Source organism: Pelecanus crispus, chromosome 2, assembly GCF_030463565.1.
Source record: "Pelecanus crispus isolate bPelCri1 chromosome 2, bPelCri1.pri, whole genome shotgun sequence".
Taxonomy (NCBI): domain Eukaryota; kingdom Metazoa; phylum Chordata; class Aves; order Pelecaniformes; family Pelecanidae; genus Pelecanus; species Pelecanus crispus.
In genome coordinates this window covers 136238646-136252656 of record NC_134644.1, presented here as the reverse complement: position 1 = coordinate 136252656, position 14011 = coordinate 136238646, and the positions used below count along the sequence as shown (strand labels likewise).

At 61.3% G+C, this 14011-nt stretch overlaps 1 protein-coding gene and 11 non-coding genes across 12 annotated transcripts in view; 11 read left to right on the top strand and 1 right to left on the bottom strand.

Annotated features, from left to right (window-relative positions):
• The window catches only part of DNAJC5B (DnaJ heat shock protein family (Hsp40) member C5 beta), a 64745-nt gene that overhangs the window by 37089 nt on the left and 13645 nt on the right, over positions 1-14011 (bottom strand). The gene's annotated exons all lie outside the window — the stretch shown is intronic.
• TRNAA-AGC (transfer RNA alanine (anticodon AGC)) lies at positions 1127-1199 on the top strand. Its single transcript has one exon. It is a non-coding gene; the product is annotated as a tRNA-Ala (tRNA).
• On the top strand, positions 1945-2033 carry TRNAY-GUA (transfer RNA tyrosine (anticodon GUA)). The gene is given in 2 exon segments: positions 1945-1981; positions 1998-2033. It is a non-coding gene; the product is annotated as a tRNA-Tyr (tRNA).
• TRNAA-AGC (transfer RNA alanine (anticodon AGC)) lies at positions 2366-2438 on the top strand. The gene has a single exon. It is a non-coding gene; the product is annotated as a tRNA-Ala (tRNA).
• Positions 4214-4286, top strand: TRNAA-AGC (transfer RNA alanine (anticodon AGC)). The gene has a single exon. It is a non-coding gene; the product is annotated as a tRNA-Ala (tRNA).
• TRNAY-GUA (transfer RNA tyrosine (anticodon GUA)) lies at positions 5032-5120 on the top strand. Its single transcript is given in 2 exon segments — positions 5032-5068; positions 5085-5120. It is a non-coding gene; the product is annotated as a tRNA-Tyr (tRNA).
• On the top strand, positions 5453-5525 carry TRNAA-AGC (transfer RNA alanine (anticodon AGC)). Its single transcript has one exon. It is a non-coding gene; the product is annotated as a tRNA-Ala (tRNA).
• Positions 7301-7373, top strand: TRNAA-AGC (transfer RNA alanine (anticodon AGC)). The gene has a single exon. It is a non-coding gene; the product is annotated as a tRNA-Ala (tRNA).
• Positions 9149-9221, top strand: TRNAA-AGC (transfer RNA alanine (anticodon AGC)). Its single transcript has one exon. It is a non-coding gene; the product is annotated as a tRNA-Ala (tRNA).
• On the top strand, positions 9967-10055 carry TRNAY-GUA (transfer RNA tyrosine (anticodon GUA)). Its single transcript is given in 2 exon segments — positions 9967-10003; positions 10020-10055. It is a non-coding gene; the product is annotated as a tRNA-Tyr (tRNA).
• On the top strand, positions 10388-10460 carry TRNAA-AGC (transfer RNA alanine (anticodon AGC)). The gene has a single exon. It is a non-coding gene; the product is annotated as a tRNA-Ala (tRNA).
• Positions 12236-12308, top strand: TRNAA-AGC (transfer RNA alanine (anticodon AGC)). Its single transcript has one exon. It is a non-coding gene; the product is annotated as a tRNA-Ala (tRNA).

Genomic DNA, 14011 nt, shown 5'->3' with positions numbered 1-14011 from the left:
GTGCTGAGGTCTCATCCAGGCTGGTTTCTTTGACAGCTCTGTCACGGAGGCAGAGCTGGGAGAGGGCCCTGCCGGTCCCTCAGCAGCTCTGCTGGTGGAGCGGAGGACTGCAGGCTGCCTTGCATGGCTACCCTGACATCCCGTCCGGGCCCTGACCAGCCTTGTGCGGGGCCTCCACCTCCACCCGTGGTTCCAGGAGCTGTATTTGCGTCCAGCTCTGGGCCTTCGCTCCCCTTCCGTGCTACACCGCAGGAGCCCTGGTCTCTAGCTCAGCCATGCCCGTGGCTATGCCAATGGCTACGTCCAGCCACGGAGACCCTTGGTGCAGGTGCTGATGTGGAGATGGGTGTTCGGTCTTGACCTCATCCCTGTCTTGTCGGTCTGGAGCTGCCTGGCACTCACTGGACGTGATCGTCACTCCGAGCCATGCAGTGACTTCCTGGCGTGCCGTTGTCCCTGCCTCACTCTGGCAATGGTGCCTTGTGCTTCTTGACTCTTCTTGACTCTGTCTTAGAGCAAGGCACCGTGGCTGGGTCTGTCCTGGTCGGGTGGTGTGGGCCGGAGAGGTTCTGGGCAATGTGGGTCTAAGGCAAGTGTTTCTTTTTTCCTGCTGAAGAGAGTCGTTGCCGGTACTGAGAGCTGAATCGTTGGACAGGTGTGTGATGAAAGCGTGAGGTGTCAGCATCCCATGGTTCCTTTGTTGGCTCAGCTGGTAGAGCGGAGGACTGTAGGCTCCCTTGCACGGCCATCCTTAGGTCGCTGGTTCAACTCCGGCTCGAAGGAGTGCCCTTTTGCCTCCGGCCCAGACCTTTTCGGCTCTGGCTCGGCACCTGCGGCTTTTGGGCCTGCCCGTGTGGCTGGCCTTCGAGGGCTGCCCAGCGTTGAGCTCGTGCCTGAGGTGGGGAAGACGAGCGGCCAAGGCAGTTTTGGGCGAAGCCAGGGCGGGGGACGGCGGTCCTGCGCACGGGGGTTGTCAGAGGAGCATGTGCAGCAGGAAGGTGAGTGGGTGAGTGGGTGTGGGTGTGAGAGCGAGGCCGATGGGAGGCCCAGGCTGTGGGTGCGGGGCAGCCTGGGTCAGGGGTGGGTGCCTGGGAGCGGGGAGGACGTCAGGCAGAGGCCGTAGGCTGGGGAATTAGCTCAAGTGGTAGAGCGCTCGCTTAGCATGCGAGAGGCAGCGGGATCGATGCCCGCATTCTCCAACGCTTTTCCTTGCCCTTGCCCGGACGCAAGGCCCTTTGCCTGGGGCCCGTGTCCTCTGGGGGCTGTGGGAGCTCGCAATGCACCCGGGCAGCAAAGGGTAGGACAGCATCCCGCGCTGTAACAAGAGCGGCGTGGGCCATTTAACAGGGGACCTTCTTTTCTCCCTCTTTGCTTGACAGACGTCAAATGTCACCTCAAGTAGTGTGTCCAGCTTTGAGCTGCCCTGTACAGGAAAGCCATCAATGAAATGGAGCAACTTCGTTGGGGGGCCGGCAAGAAACGCAGGGAATGGGGGGATTTTCCTTTGAGGGTGGGCTGAGGACACGGGGCATGTTCAGCCTGGAGAAAGGGAAGTCCAGAGGGCTTAGGCGTGCCCTTCCAGCCCTTAGGAGGAGGTTACGGAGCAGAGGAAATGCCCTCCTTTTGCCTGGTGCTTGACCAGAGGGCAAAAGACAGCACAGCGAAATTGGGTGAAGGTAAGTTGCAGCGGGCTACGGGTAGGCTTCTTTTGCCCCTGAGGAGAGTCCAGCTGTAGGAGATGATGTCCGAGGAGCTTGTGGCGTTTTCCTGTTTGGGGGTTTTCAGGATGTGATGGGCTAAAGGGTCGATCAAGGTGGTGTGATGTTGGAGCCGAGGGTGTTTGAAGCAGGATGTTGCAGGAGTAGAGGAACCGTTCTGCGCTTTGCATGGTGAAGCGCTGGCTGAGTGCGTGATGGGCGAGGCAAGGGGCAGGGCCCCATGGTTCCTTCGATAGCTCAGCTGGTAGAGCGGAGGACTGTAGGCTCCCTTGCACGGCCATCCTTAGGTCGCTGGTTCAACTCCGGCTCGAAGGAGTGCCCTTTTGCCTCCGGCCCAGACCTTTTTGGCACCTGCGGCTTTTGGGCCTGCCCGTGTGGCTGGCCTTCGAGGGCTGCCCAGCGTTGAGCTCGTGCCTGAGGTGGGGAAGACGCGCGGCCAAGGCAGTTTTGGGCGAAGCCAGGGCGGGGGACGGCGGTCCTGCGCACGGGGGTTGTCAGAGGAGCATGTGCAGCAGGAAGGTGAGTGGGTGAGTGGGTGTGGGTGTGAGAGCGAGGCCGATGGGAGGCCCAGGCTGTGGGTGCGGGGCAGCCTGGGTCAGGGGTGGGTGCCTGGGAGCGGGGAGGACGTCAGGCAGAGGCCGTAGGCTGGGGAATTAGCTCAAGTGGTAGAGCGCTCGCTTAGCATGCGAGAGGCAGCGGGATCGATGCCCGCATTCTCCAACGCTTTTCCTTGCCCTTGCCCGGACGCAAGGCCCTTTGCCTGGGGCCCGTGTCCTCTGGGGGCTGTGGGGATCTCGCGGTGCACCTGGCCTGCGCAGCAGAGGACAGCATGCGGGGCTGCCCCAAGAGCAGCATGGGCTCTGGATCGCGGGAAGGCATTGTCCGCCTTTGCTCGGCATCAGTTGGGTGGCATGTAGCATACCGTGCCCGACTTTGGGCCTCTCCGTAGAAGACAGACATTGACCAAGTGCAGCGAGCTCAGAACAAGGCCACCAGGATGGCTGGGAGGCGGCGCGGTTGCCCTTTGAGGAGAGGCCAATGAATGTGGGCTTGTCCGGAGCCTGGAGAAGAGAGGGCTGTGGGGGAGATAAGCAGTGGTTTTTCAGAATGCCTATCGGGAGGCTATTGATTCAACAGTTAGGCTTTTTACTGCGGTGACTGGCAGAGGAATGAGAAACAACAGGCCACACCTGAAGCAGAACAGGTTCGATTATTTCTCCCCTCAGGACAGCCAGGCAGGAGGAGAAGGGCGCCCCGCCAAGCAGCCTCCACGCTTGGAGGTTGGCATGAGCTGAGTGGCTGAAGCTTTGAGCAAGCTGCTGTGATGCCTGATCTGGGGGTGCTTGCAGGAGGATGCTGGAAGAGACATGTGCTGAGGTCTCATCCAGGCTGGTTTCTTTGACAGCTCTGTCACGGAGGCAGAGCTGGGAGAGGGCCCTGCCGGTCCCTCAGCAGCTCTGCTGGTGGAGCAGAGGACTGCAGGCTGCCTTGCATGGCTACCCTGACATCCCGTCCGGGCCCTGACCAGCCTTGTGCGGGGCCTCCACCTCCACCCGTGGTTCCAGGAGCTGTATTTGCGTCCAGCTCTGGGCCTTCGCTCCCCTTCCGTGCTACACCGCAGGAGCCCTGGTCTCTAGCTCAGCCATGCCCGTGGCTATGCCAATGGCTACGTCCAGCCACGGAGACCCTTGGTGCAGGTGCTGATGTGGAGATGGGTGTTCGGTCTTGACCTCATCCCTGTCTTGTCGGTCTGGAGCTGCCTGGCACTCACTGGACGTGATCGTCACTCCGAGCCATGCAGTGACTTCCTGGCGTGCCGTTGTCCCTGCCTCACTCTGGCAATGGTGCCTTGTGCTTCTTGACTCTTCTTGACTCTGTCTTAGAGCAAGGCACCGTGGCTGGGTCTGTCCTGGTCGGGTGGTGTGGGCCGGAGAGGTTCTGGGCAATGTGGGTCTAAGGCAAGTGTTTCTTTTTTCCTGCTGAAGAGAGTCGTTGCCGGTACTGAGAGCTGAATCGTTGGACAGGTGTGTGATGAAAGCGTGAGGTGTCAGCATCCCATGGTTCCTTTGTTGGCTCAGCTGGTAGAGCGGAGGACTGTAGGCTCCCTTGCACGGCCATCCTTAGGTCGCTGGTTCAACTCCGGCTCGAAGGAGTGCCCTTTTGCCTCCGGCCCAGACCTTTTCGGCTCTGGCTCGGCACCTGCGGCTTTTGGGCCTGCCCGTGTGGCTGGCCTTCGAGGGCTGCCCAGCGTTGAGCTCGTGCCTGAGGTGGGGAAGACGAGCGGCCAAGGCAGTTTTGGGCGAAGCCAGGGCGGGGGACGGCGGTCCTGCGCACGGGGGTTGTCAGAGGAGCATGTGCAGCAGGAAGGTGAGTGGGTGAGTGGGTGTGGGTGTGAGAGCGAGGCCGATGGGAGGCCCAGGCTGTGGGTGCGGGGCAGCCTGGGTCAGGGGTGGGTGCCTGGGAGCGGGGAGGACGTCAGGCAGAGGCCGTAGGCTGGGGAATTAGCTCAAGTGGTAGAGCGCTCGCTTAGCATGCGAGAGGCAGCGGGATCGATGCCCGCATTCTCCAACGCTTTTCCTTGCCCTTGCCCGGACGCAAGGCCCTTTGCCTGGGGCCCGTGTCCTCTGGGGGCTGTGGGAGCTCGCAATGCACCCGGGCAGCAAAGGGTAGGACAGCATCCCGCGCTGTAACAAGAGCGGCGTGGGCCATTTAACAGGGGACCTTCTTTTCTCCCTCTTTGCTTGACAGACGTCAAATGTCACCTCAAGTAGTGTGTCCAGCTTTGAGCTGCCCTGTACAGGAAAGCCATCAATGAAATGGAGCAACTTCGTTGGGGGGCCGGCAAGAAACGCAGGGAATGGGGGGATTTTCCTTTGAGGGTGGGCTGAGGACACGGGGCATGTTCAGCCTGGAGAAAGGGAAGTCCAGAGGGCTTAGGCGTGCCCTTCCAGCCCTTAGGAGGAGGTTACGGAGCAGAGGAAATGCCCTCCTTTTGCCTGGTGCTTGACCAGAGGGCAAAAGACAGCACAGCGAAATTGGGTGAAGGTAAGTTGCAGCGGGCTACGGGTAGGCTTCTTTTGCCCCTGAGGAGAGTCCAGCTGTAGGAGATGATGTCCGAGGAGCTTGTGGCGTTTTCCTGTTTGGGGGTTTTCAGGATGTGATGGGCTAAAGGGTCGATCAAGGTGGTGTGATGTTGGAGCCGAGGGTGTTTGAAGCAGGATGTTGCAGGAGTAGAGGAACCGTTCTGCGCTTTGCATGGTGAAGCGCTGGCTGAGTGCGTGATGGGCGAGGCAAGGGGCAGGGCCCCATGGTTCCTTCGATAGCTCAGCTGGTAGAGCGGAGGACTGTAGGCTCCCTTGCACGGCCATCCTTAGGTCGCTGGTTCAACTCCGGCTCGAAGGAGTGCCCTTTTGCCTCCGGCCCAGACCTTTTTGGCACCTGCGGCTTTTGGGCCTGCCCGTGTGGCTGGCCTTCGAGGGCTGCCCAGCGTTGAGCTCGTGCCTGAGGTGGGGAAGATGCGCGGCCAAGGCAGTTTTGGGCGAAGCCAGGGCGGGGGACGGCGGTCCTGCGCACGGGGGTTGTCAGAGGAGCATGTGCAGCAGGAAGGTGAGTGGGTGAGTGGGTGTGGGTGTGAGAGCGAGGCCGATGGGAGGCCCAGGCTGTGGGTGCGGGGCAGCCTGGGTCAGGGGTGGGTGCCTGGGAGCGGGGAGGACGTCAGGCAGAGGCCGTAGGCTGGGGAATTAGCTCAAGTGGTAGAGCGCTCGCTTAGCATGCGAGAGGCAGCGGGATCGATGCCCGCATTCTCCAACGCTTTTCCTTGCCCTTGCCCGGACGCAAGGCCCTTTGCCTGGGGCCCGTGTCCTCTGGGGGCTGTGGGGATCTCGCGGTGCACCTGGCCTGCGCAGCAGAGGACAGCATGCGGGGCTGCCCCAAGAGCAGCATGGGCTCTGGATCGCGGGAAGGCATTGTCCGCCTTTGCTCGGCATCAGTTGGGTGGCATGTAGCATACCGTGCCCGACTTTGGGCCTCTCCGTAGAAGACAGACATTGACCAAGTGCAGCGAGCTCAGAACAAGGCCACCAGGATGGCTGGGAGGCGGCGCGGTTGCCCTTTGAGGAGAGGCCAATGAATGTGGGCTTGTCCGGAGCCTGGAGAAGAGAGGGCTGTGGGGGAGATAAGCAGTGGTTTTTCAGAATGCCTATCGGGAGGCTATTGATTCAACAGTTAGGCTTTTTACTGCGGTGACTGGCAGAGGAATGAGAAACAACAGGCCACACCTGAAGCAGAACAGGTTCGATTATTTCTCCCCTCAGGACAGCCAGGCAGGAGGAGAAGGGCGCCCCGCCAAGCAGCCTCCACGCTTGGAGGTTGGCATGAGCTGAGTGGCTGAAGCTTTGAGCAAGCTGCTGTGATGCCTGATCTGGGGGTGCTTGCAGGAGGATGCTGGAAGAGACATGTGCTGAGGTCTCATCCAGGCTGGTTTCTTTGACAGCTCTGTCACGGAGGCAGAGCTGGGAGAGGGCCCTGCCGGTCCCTCAGCAGCTCTGCTGGTGGAGCGGAGGACTGCAGGCTGCCTTGCATGGCTACCCTGACATCCCGTCCGGGCCCTGACCAGCCTTGTGCGGGGCCTCCACCTCCACCCGTGGTTCCAGGAGCTGTATTTGCGTCCAGCTCTGGGCCTTCGCTCCCCTTCCGTGCTACACCGCAGGAGCCCTGGTCTCTAGCTCAGCCATGCCCGTGGCTATGCCAATGGCTACGTCCAGCCACGGAGACCCTTGGTGCAGGTGCTGATGTGGAGATGGGTGTTCGGTCTTGACCTCATCCCTGTCTTGTCGGTCTGGAGCTGCCTGGCACTCACTGGACGTGATCGTCACTCCGAGCCATGCAGTGACTTCCTGGCGTGCCGTTGTCCCTGCCTCACTCTGGCAATGGTGCCTTGTGCTTCTTGACTCTTCTTGACTCTGTCTTAGAGCAAGGCACCGTGGCTGGGTCTGTCCTGGTCGGGTGGTGTGGGCCGGAGAGGTTCTGGGCAATGTGGGTCTAAGGCAAGTGTTTCTTTTTTCCTGCTGAAGAGAGTCGTTGCCGGTACTGAGAGCTGAATCGTTGGACAGGTGTGTGATGAAAGCGTGAGGTGTCAGCATCCCATGGTTCCTTTGTTGGCTCAGCTGGTAGAGCGGAGGACTGTAGGCTCCCTTGCACGGCCATCCTTAGGTCGCTGGTTCAACTCCGGCTCGAAGGAGTGCCCTTTTGCCTCCGGCCCAGACCTTTTCGGCTCTGGCTCGGCACCTGCGGCTTTTGGGCCTGCCCGTGTGGCTGGCCTTCGAGGGCTGCCCAGCGTTGAGCTCGTGCCTGAGGTGGGGAAGACGAGCGGCCAAGGCAGTTTTGGGCGAAGCCAGGGCGGGGGACGGCGGTCCTGCGCACGGGGGTTGTCAGAGGAGCATGTGCAGCAGGAAGGTGAGTGGGTGAGTGGGTGTGGGTGTGAGAGCGAGGCCGATGGGAGGCCCAGGCTGTGGGTGCGGGGCAGCCTGGGTCAGGGGTGGGTGCCTGGGAGCGGGGAGGACGTCAGGCAGAGGCCGTAGGCTGGGGAATTAGCTCAAGTGGTAGAGCGCTCGCTTAGCATGCGAGAGGCAGCGGGATCGATGCCCGCATTCTCCAACGCTTTTCCTTGCCCTTGCCCGGACGCAAGGCCCTTTGCCTGGGGCCCGTGTCCTCTGGGGGCTGTGGGGATCTCGCGGTGCACCTGGCCTGCGCAGCAGAGGACAGCATGCGGGGCTGCCCCAAGAGCAGCATGGGCTCTGGATCGCGGGAAGGCATTGTCCGCCTTTGCTCGGCATCAGTTGGGTGGCATGTAGCATACCGTGCCCGACTTTGGGCCTCTCCGTAGAAGACAGACATTGACCAAGTGCAGCGAGCTCAGAACAAGGCCACCAGGATGGCTGGGAGGCGGCGCGGTTGCCCTTTGAGGAGAGGCCAATGAATGTGGGCTTGTCCGGAGCCTGGAGAAGAGAGGGCTGTGGGGGAGATAAGCAGTGGTTTTTCAGAATGCCTATCGGGAGGCTATTGATTCAACAGTTAGGCTTTTTACTGCGGTGACTGGCAGAGGAATGAGAAACAACAGGCCACACCTGAAGCAGAACAGGTTCGATTATTTCTCCCCTCAGGACAGCCAGGCAGGAGGAGAAGGGCGCCCCGCCAAGCAGCCTCCACGCTTGGAGGTTGGCATGAGCTGAGTGGCTGAAGCTTTGAGCAAGCTGCTGTGATGCCTGATCTGGGGGTGCTTGCAGGAGGATGCTGGAAGAGACATGTGCTGAGGTCTCATCCAGGCTGGTTTCTTTGACAGCTCTGTCACGGAGGCAGAGCTGGGAGAGGGCCCTGCCGGTCCCTCAGCAGCTCTGCTGGTGGAGCGGAGGACTGCAGGCTGCCTTGCATGGCTACCCTGACATCCCGTCCGGGCCCTGACCAGCCTTGTGCGGGGCCTCCACCTCCACCCGTGGTTCCAGGAGCTGTATTTGCGTCCAGCTCTGGGCCTTCGCTCCCCTTCCGTGCTACACCGCAGGAGCCCTGGTCTCTAGCTCAGCCATGCCCGTGGCTATGCCAATGGCTACGTCCAGCCACGGAGACCCTTGGTGCAGGTGCTGATGTGGAGATGGGTGTTCGGTCTTGACCTCATCCCTGTCTTGTCGGTCTGGAGCTGCCTGGCACTCACTGGACGTGATCGTCACTCCGAGCCATGCAGTGACTTCCTGGCGTGCCGTTGTCCCTGCCTCACTCTGGCAATGGTGCCTTGTGCTTCTTGACTCTTCTTGACTCTGTCTTAGAGCAAGGCACCGTGGCTGGGTCTGTCCTGGTCGGGTGGTGTGGGCCGGAGAGGTTCTGGGCAATGTGGGTCTAAGGCAAGTGTTTCTTTTTTCCTGCTGAAGAGAGTCGTTGCCGGTACTGAGAGCTGAATCGTTGGACAGGTGTGTGATGAAAGCGTGAGGTGTCAGCATCCCATGGTTCCTTTGTTGGCTCAGCTGGTAGAGCGGAGGACTGTAGGCTCCCTTGCACGGCCATCCTTAGGTCGCTGGTTCAACTCCGGCTCGAAGGAGTGCCCTTTTGCCTCCGGCCCAGACCTTTTCGGCTCTGGCTCGGCACCTGCGGCTTTTGGGCCTGCCCGTGTGGCTGGCCTTCGAGGGCTGCCCAGCGTTGAGCTCGTGCCTGAGGTGGGGAAGACGAGCGGCCAAGGCAGTTTTGGGCGAAGCCAGGGCGGGGGACGGCGGTCCTGCGCACGGGGGTTGTCAGAGGAGCATGTGCAGCAGGAAGGTGAGTGGGTGAGTGGGTGTGGGTGTGAGAGCGAGGCCGATGGGAGGCCCAGGCTGTGGGTGCGGGGCAGCCTGGGTCAGGGGTGGGTGCCTGGGAGCGGGGAGGACGTCAGGCAGAGGCCGTAGGCTGGGGAATTAGCTCAAGTGGTAGAGCGCTCGCTTAGCATGCGAGAGGCAGCGGGATCGATGCCCGCATTCTCCAACGCTTTTCCTTGCCCTTGCCCGGACGCAAGGCCCTTTGCCTGGGGCCCGTGTCCTCTGGGGGCTGTGGGAGCTCGCAATGCACCCGGGCAGCAAAGGGTAGGACAGCATCCCGCGCTGTAACAAGAGCGGCGTGGGCCATTTAACAGGGGACCTTCTTTTCTCCCTCTTTGCTTGACAGACGTCAAATGTCACCTCAAGTAGTGTGTCCAGCTTTGAGCTGCCCTGTACAGGAAAGCCATCAATGAAATGGAGCAACTTCGTTGGGGGGCCGGCAAGAAACGCAGGGAATGGGGGGATTTTCCTTTGAGGGTGGGCTGAGGACACGGGGCATGTTCAGCCTGGAGAAAGGGAAGTCCAGAGGGCTTAGGCGTGCCCTTCCAGCCCTTAGGAGGAGGTTACGGAGCAGAGGAAATGCCCTCCTTTTGCCTGGTGCTTGACCAGAGGGCAAAAGACAGCACAGCGAAATTGGGTGAAGGTAAGTTGCAGCGGGCTACGGGTAGGCTTCTTTTGCCCCTGAGGAGAGTCCAGCTGTAGGAGATGATGTCCGAGGAGCTTGTGGCGTTTTCCTGTTTGGGGGTTTTCAGGATGTGATGGGCTAAAGGGTCGATCAAGGTGGTGTGATGTTGGAGCCGAGGGTGTTTGAAGCAGGATGTTGCAGGAGTAGAGGAACCGTTCTGCGCTTTGCATGGTGAAGCGCTGGCTGAGTGCGTGATGGGCGAGGCAAGGGGCAGGGCCCCATGGTTCCTTCGATAGCTCAGCTGGTAGAGCGGAGGACTGTAGGCTCCCTTGCACGGCCATCCTTAGGTCGCTGGTTCAACTCCGGCTCGAAGGAGTGCCCTTTTGCCTCCGGCCCAGACCTTTTTGGCACCTGCGGCTTTTGGGCCTGCCCGTGTGGCTGGCCTTCGAGGGCTGCCCAGCGTTGAGCTCGTGCCTGAGGTGGGGAAGATGCGCGGCCAAGGCAGTTTTGGGCGAAGCCAGGGCGGGGGACGGCGGTCCTGCGCACGGGGGTTGTCAGAGGAGCATGTGCAGCAGGAAGGTGAGTGGGTGAGTGGGTGTGGGTGTGAGAGCGAGGCCGATGGGAGGCCCAGGCTGTGGGTGCGGGGCAGCCTGGGTCAGGGGTGGGTGCCTGGGAGCGGGGAGGACGTCAGGCAGAGGCCGTAGGCTGGGGAATTAGCTCAAGTGGTAGAGCGCTCGCTTAGCATGCGAGAGGCAGCGGGATCGATGCCCGCATTCTCCAACGCTTTTCCTTGCCCTTGCCCGGACGCAAGGCCCTTTGCCTGGGGCCCGTGTCCTCTGGGGGCTGTGGGGATCTCGCGGTGCACCTGGCCTGCGCAGCAGAGGACAGCATGCGGGGCTGCCCCAAGAGCAGCATGGGCTCTGGATCGCGGGAAGGCATTGTCCGCCTTTGCTCGGCATCAGTTGGGTGGCATGTAGCATACCGTGCCCGACTTTGGGCCTCTCCGTAGAAGACAGACATTGACCAAGTGCAGCGAGCTCAGAACAAGGCCACCAGGATGGCTGGGAGGCGGCGCGGTTGCCCTTTGAGGAGAGGCCAATGAATGTGGGCTTGTCCGGAGCCTGGAGAAGAGAGGGCTGTGGGGGAGATAAGCAGTGGTTTTTCAGAATGCCTATCGGGAGGCTATTGATTCAACAGTTAGGCTTTTTACTGCGGTGACTGGCAGAGGAATGAGAAACAACAGGCCACACCTGAAGCAGAACAGGTTCGATTATTTCTCCCCTCAGGACAGCCAGGCAGGAGGAGAAGGGCGCCCCGCCAAGCAGCCTCCACGCTTGGAGGTTGGCATGAGCTGAGTGGCTGAAGCTTTGAGCAAGCTGCTGTGATGCCTGATCTGGGGGTGCTTGCAGGAGGATGCTGGAAGAGACATGTGCTGAGGTCTCATCCAGGCTGGTTTCTTTGACAGCTCTGTCACGGAGGCAGAGCTGGGAGAGGGCCCTGCCGGTCCCTCAGCAGCTCTGCTGGTGGAGCGGAGGACTGCAGGCTGCCTTGCATGGCTACCCTGACATCCCGTCCGGGCCCTGACCAGCCTTGTGCGGGGCCTCCACCTCCACCCGTGGTTCCAGGAGCTGTATTTGCGTCCAGCTCTGGGCCTTCGCTCCCCTTCCGTGCTACACCGCAGGAGCCCTGGTCTCTAGCTCAGCCATGCCCGTGGCTATGCCAATGGCTACGTCCAGCCACGGAGACCCTTGGTGCAGGTGCTGATGTGGAGATGGGTGTTCGGTCTTGACCTCATCCCTGTCTTGTCGGTCTGGAGCTGCCTGGCACTCACTGGACGTGATCGTCACTCCGAGCCATGCAGTGACTTCCTGGCGTGCCGTTGTCCCTGCCTCACTCTGGCAATGGTGCCTTGTGCTTCTTGACTCTTCTTGACTCTGTCTTAGAGCAAGGCACCGTGGCTGGGTCTGTCCTGGTCGGGTGGTGTGGGCCGGAGAGGTTCTGGGCAATGTGGGTCTAAGGCAAGTGTTTCTTTTTTCCTGCTGAAGAGAGTCGTTGCCGGTACTGAGAGCTGAATCGTTGGACAGGTGTGTGATGAAAGCGTGAGGTGTCAGCATCCCATGGTTCCTTTGTTGGCTCAGCTGGTAGAGCGGAGGACTGTAGGCTCCCTTGCACGGCCATCCTTAGGTCGCTGGTTCAACTCCGGCTCGAAGGAGTGCCCTTTTGCCTCCGGCCCAGACCTTTTCGGCTCTGGCTCGGCACCTGCGGCTTTTGGGCCTGCCCGTGTGGCTGGCCTTCGAGGGCTGCCCAGCGTTGAGCTCGTGCCTGAGGTGGGGAAGACGAGCGGCCAAGGCAGTTTTGGGCGAAGCCAGGGCGGGGGACGGCGGTCCTGCGCACGGGGGTTGTCAGAGGAGCATGTGCAGCAGGAAGGTGAGTGGGTGAGTGGGTGTGGGTGTGAGAGCGAGGCCGATGGGAGGCCCAGGCTGTGGGTGCGGGGCAGCCTGGGTCAGGGGTGGGTGCCTGGGAGCGGGGAGGACGTCAGGCAGAGGCCGTAGGCTGGGGAATTAGCTCAAGTGGTAGAGCGCTCGCTTAGCATGCGAGAGGCAGCGGGATCGATGCCCGCATTCTCCAACGCTTTTCCTTGCCCTTGCCCGGACGCAAGGCCCTTTGCCTGGGGCCCGTGTCCTCTGGGGGCTGTGGGGATCTCGCGGTGCACCTGGCCTGCGCAGCAGAGGACAGCATGCGGGGCTGCCCCAAGAGCAGCATGGGCTCTGGATCGCGGGAAGGCATTGTCCGCCTTTGCTCGGCATCAGTTGGGTGGCATGTAGCATACCGTGCCCGACTTTGGGCCTCTCCGTAGAAGACAGACATTGACCAAGTGCAGCGAGCTCAGAACAAGGCCACCAGGATGGCTGGGAGGCGGCGCGGTTGCCCTTTGAGGAGAGGCCAATGAATGTGGGCTTGTCCGGAGCCTGGAGAAGAGAGGGCTGTGGGGGAGATAAGCAGTGGTTTTTCAGAATGCCTATCGGGAGGCTATTGATTCAACAGTTAGGCTTTTTACTGCGGTGACTGGCAGAGGAATGAGAAACAACAGGCCACACCTGAAGCAGAACAGGTTCGATTATTTCTCCCCTCAGGACAGCCAGGCAGGAGGAGAAGGGCGCCCCGCCAAGCAGCCTCCACGCTTGGAGGTTGGCATGAGCTGAGTGGCTGAAGCTTTGAGCAAGCTGCTGTGATGCCTGATCTGGGGGTGCTTGCAGGAGGATGCTGGAAGAGACATGTGCTGAGGTCTCATCCAGGCTGGTTTCTTTGACAGCTCTGTCACGGAGGCAGAGCTGGGAGAGGGCCCTGCCGGTCCCTCAGCAGCTCTGCTGGTGGAGCGGAGGACTGCAGGCTGCCTTGCATGGCTACCCTGACATCCCGTCCGGGCCCTGACCAGCCTTGTGCGGGGCCTCCACCTCCACCCGTGGTTCCAGGAGCTGTATTTGCGTCCAGCTCTGGGCCTTCGCTCCCCTTCCGTGCTACACCGCAGGAGCCCTGGTCTCTAGCTCAGCCATGCCCGTGGCTATGCCAATGGCTACGTCCAGCCACGGAGACCCTTGGTGCAGGTGCTGATGTGGAGATGGGTGTTCGGTCTTGACCTCATCCCTGTCTTGTCGGTCTGGAGCTGCCTGGCACTCACTGGACGTGATCGTCACTCCGAGCCATGCAGTGACTTCCTGGCGTGCCGTTGTCCCTGCCTCACTCTGGCAATGGTGCCTTGTGCTTCTTGACTCTTCTTGACTCTGTCTTAGAGCAAGGCACCGTGGCTGGGTCTGTCCTGGTCGGGTGGTGTGGGCCGGAGAGGTTCTGGGCAATGTGGGTCTAAGGCAAGTGTTTCTTTTTTCCTGCTGAAGAGAGTCGTTGCCGGTACTGAGAGCTGAATCGTTGGACAGGTGTGTGATGAAAGCGTGAGGTGTCAGCATCCCATGGTTCCTTTGTTGGCTCAGCTGGTAGAGCGGAGGACTGTAGGCTCCCTTGCACGGCCATCCTTAGGTCGCTGGTTCAACTCCGGCTCGAAGGAGTGCCCTTTTGCCTCCGGCCCAGACCTTTTCGGCTCTGGCTCGGCACCTGCGGCTTTTGGGCCTGCCCGTGTGGCTGGCCTTCGAGGGCTGCCCAGCGTTGAGCTCGTGCCTGAGGTGGGGAAGACGAGCGGCCAAGGCAGTTTTGGGCGAAGCCAGGGCGGGGGACGGCGGTCCTGCGCACGGGGGTTGTCAGAGGAGCATGTGCAGCAGGAAGGTGAGTGGGTGAGTGGGTGTGGGTGTGAGAGCGAGGCCGATGGGAGGCCCAGGCTG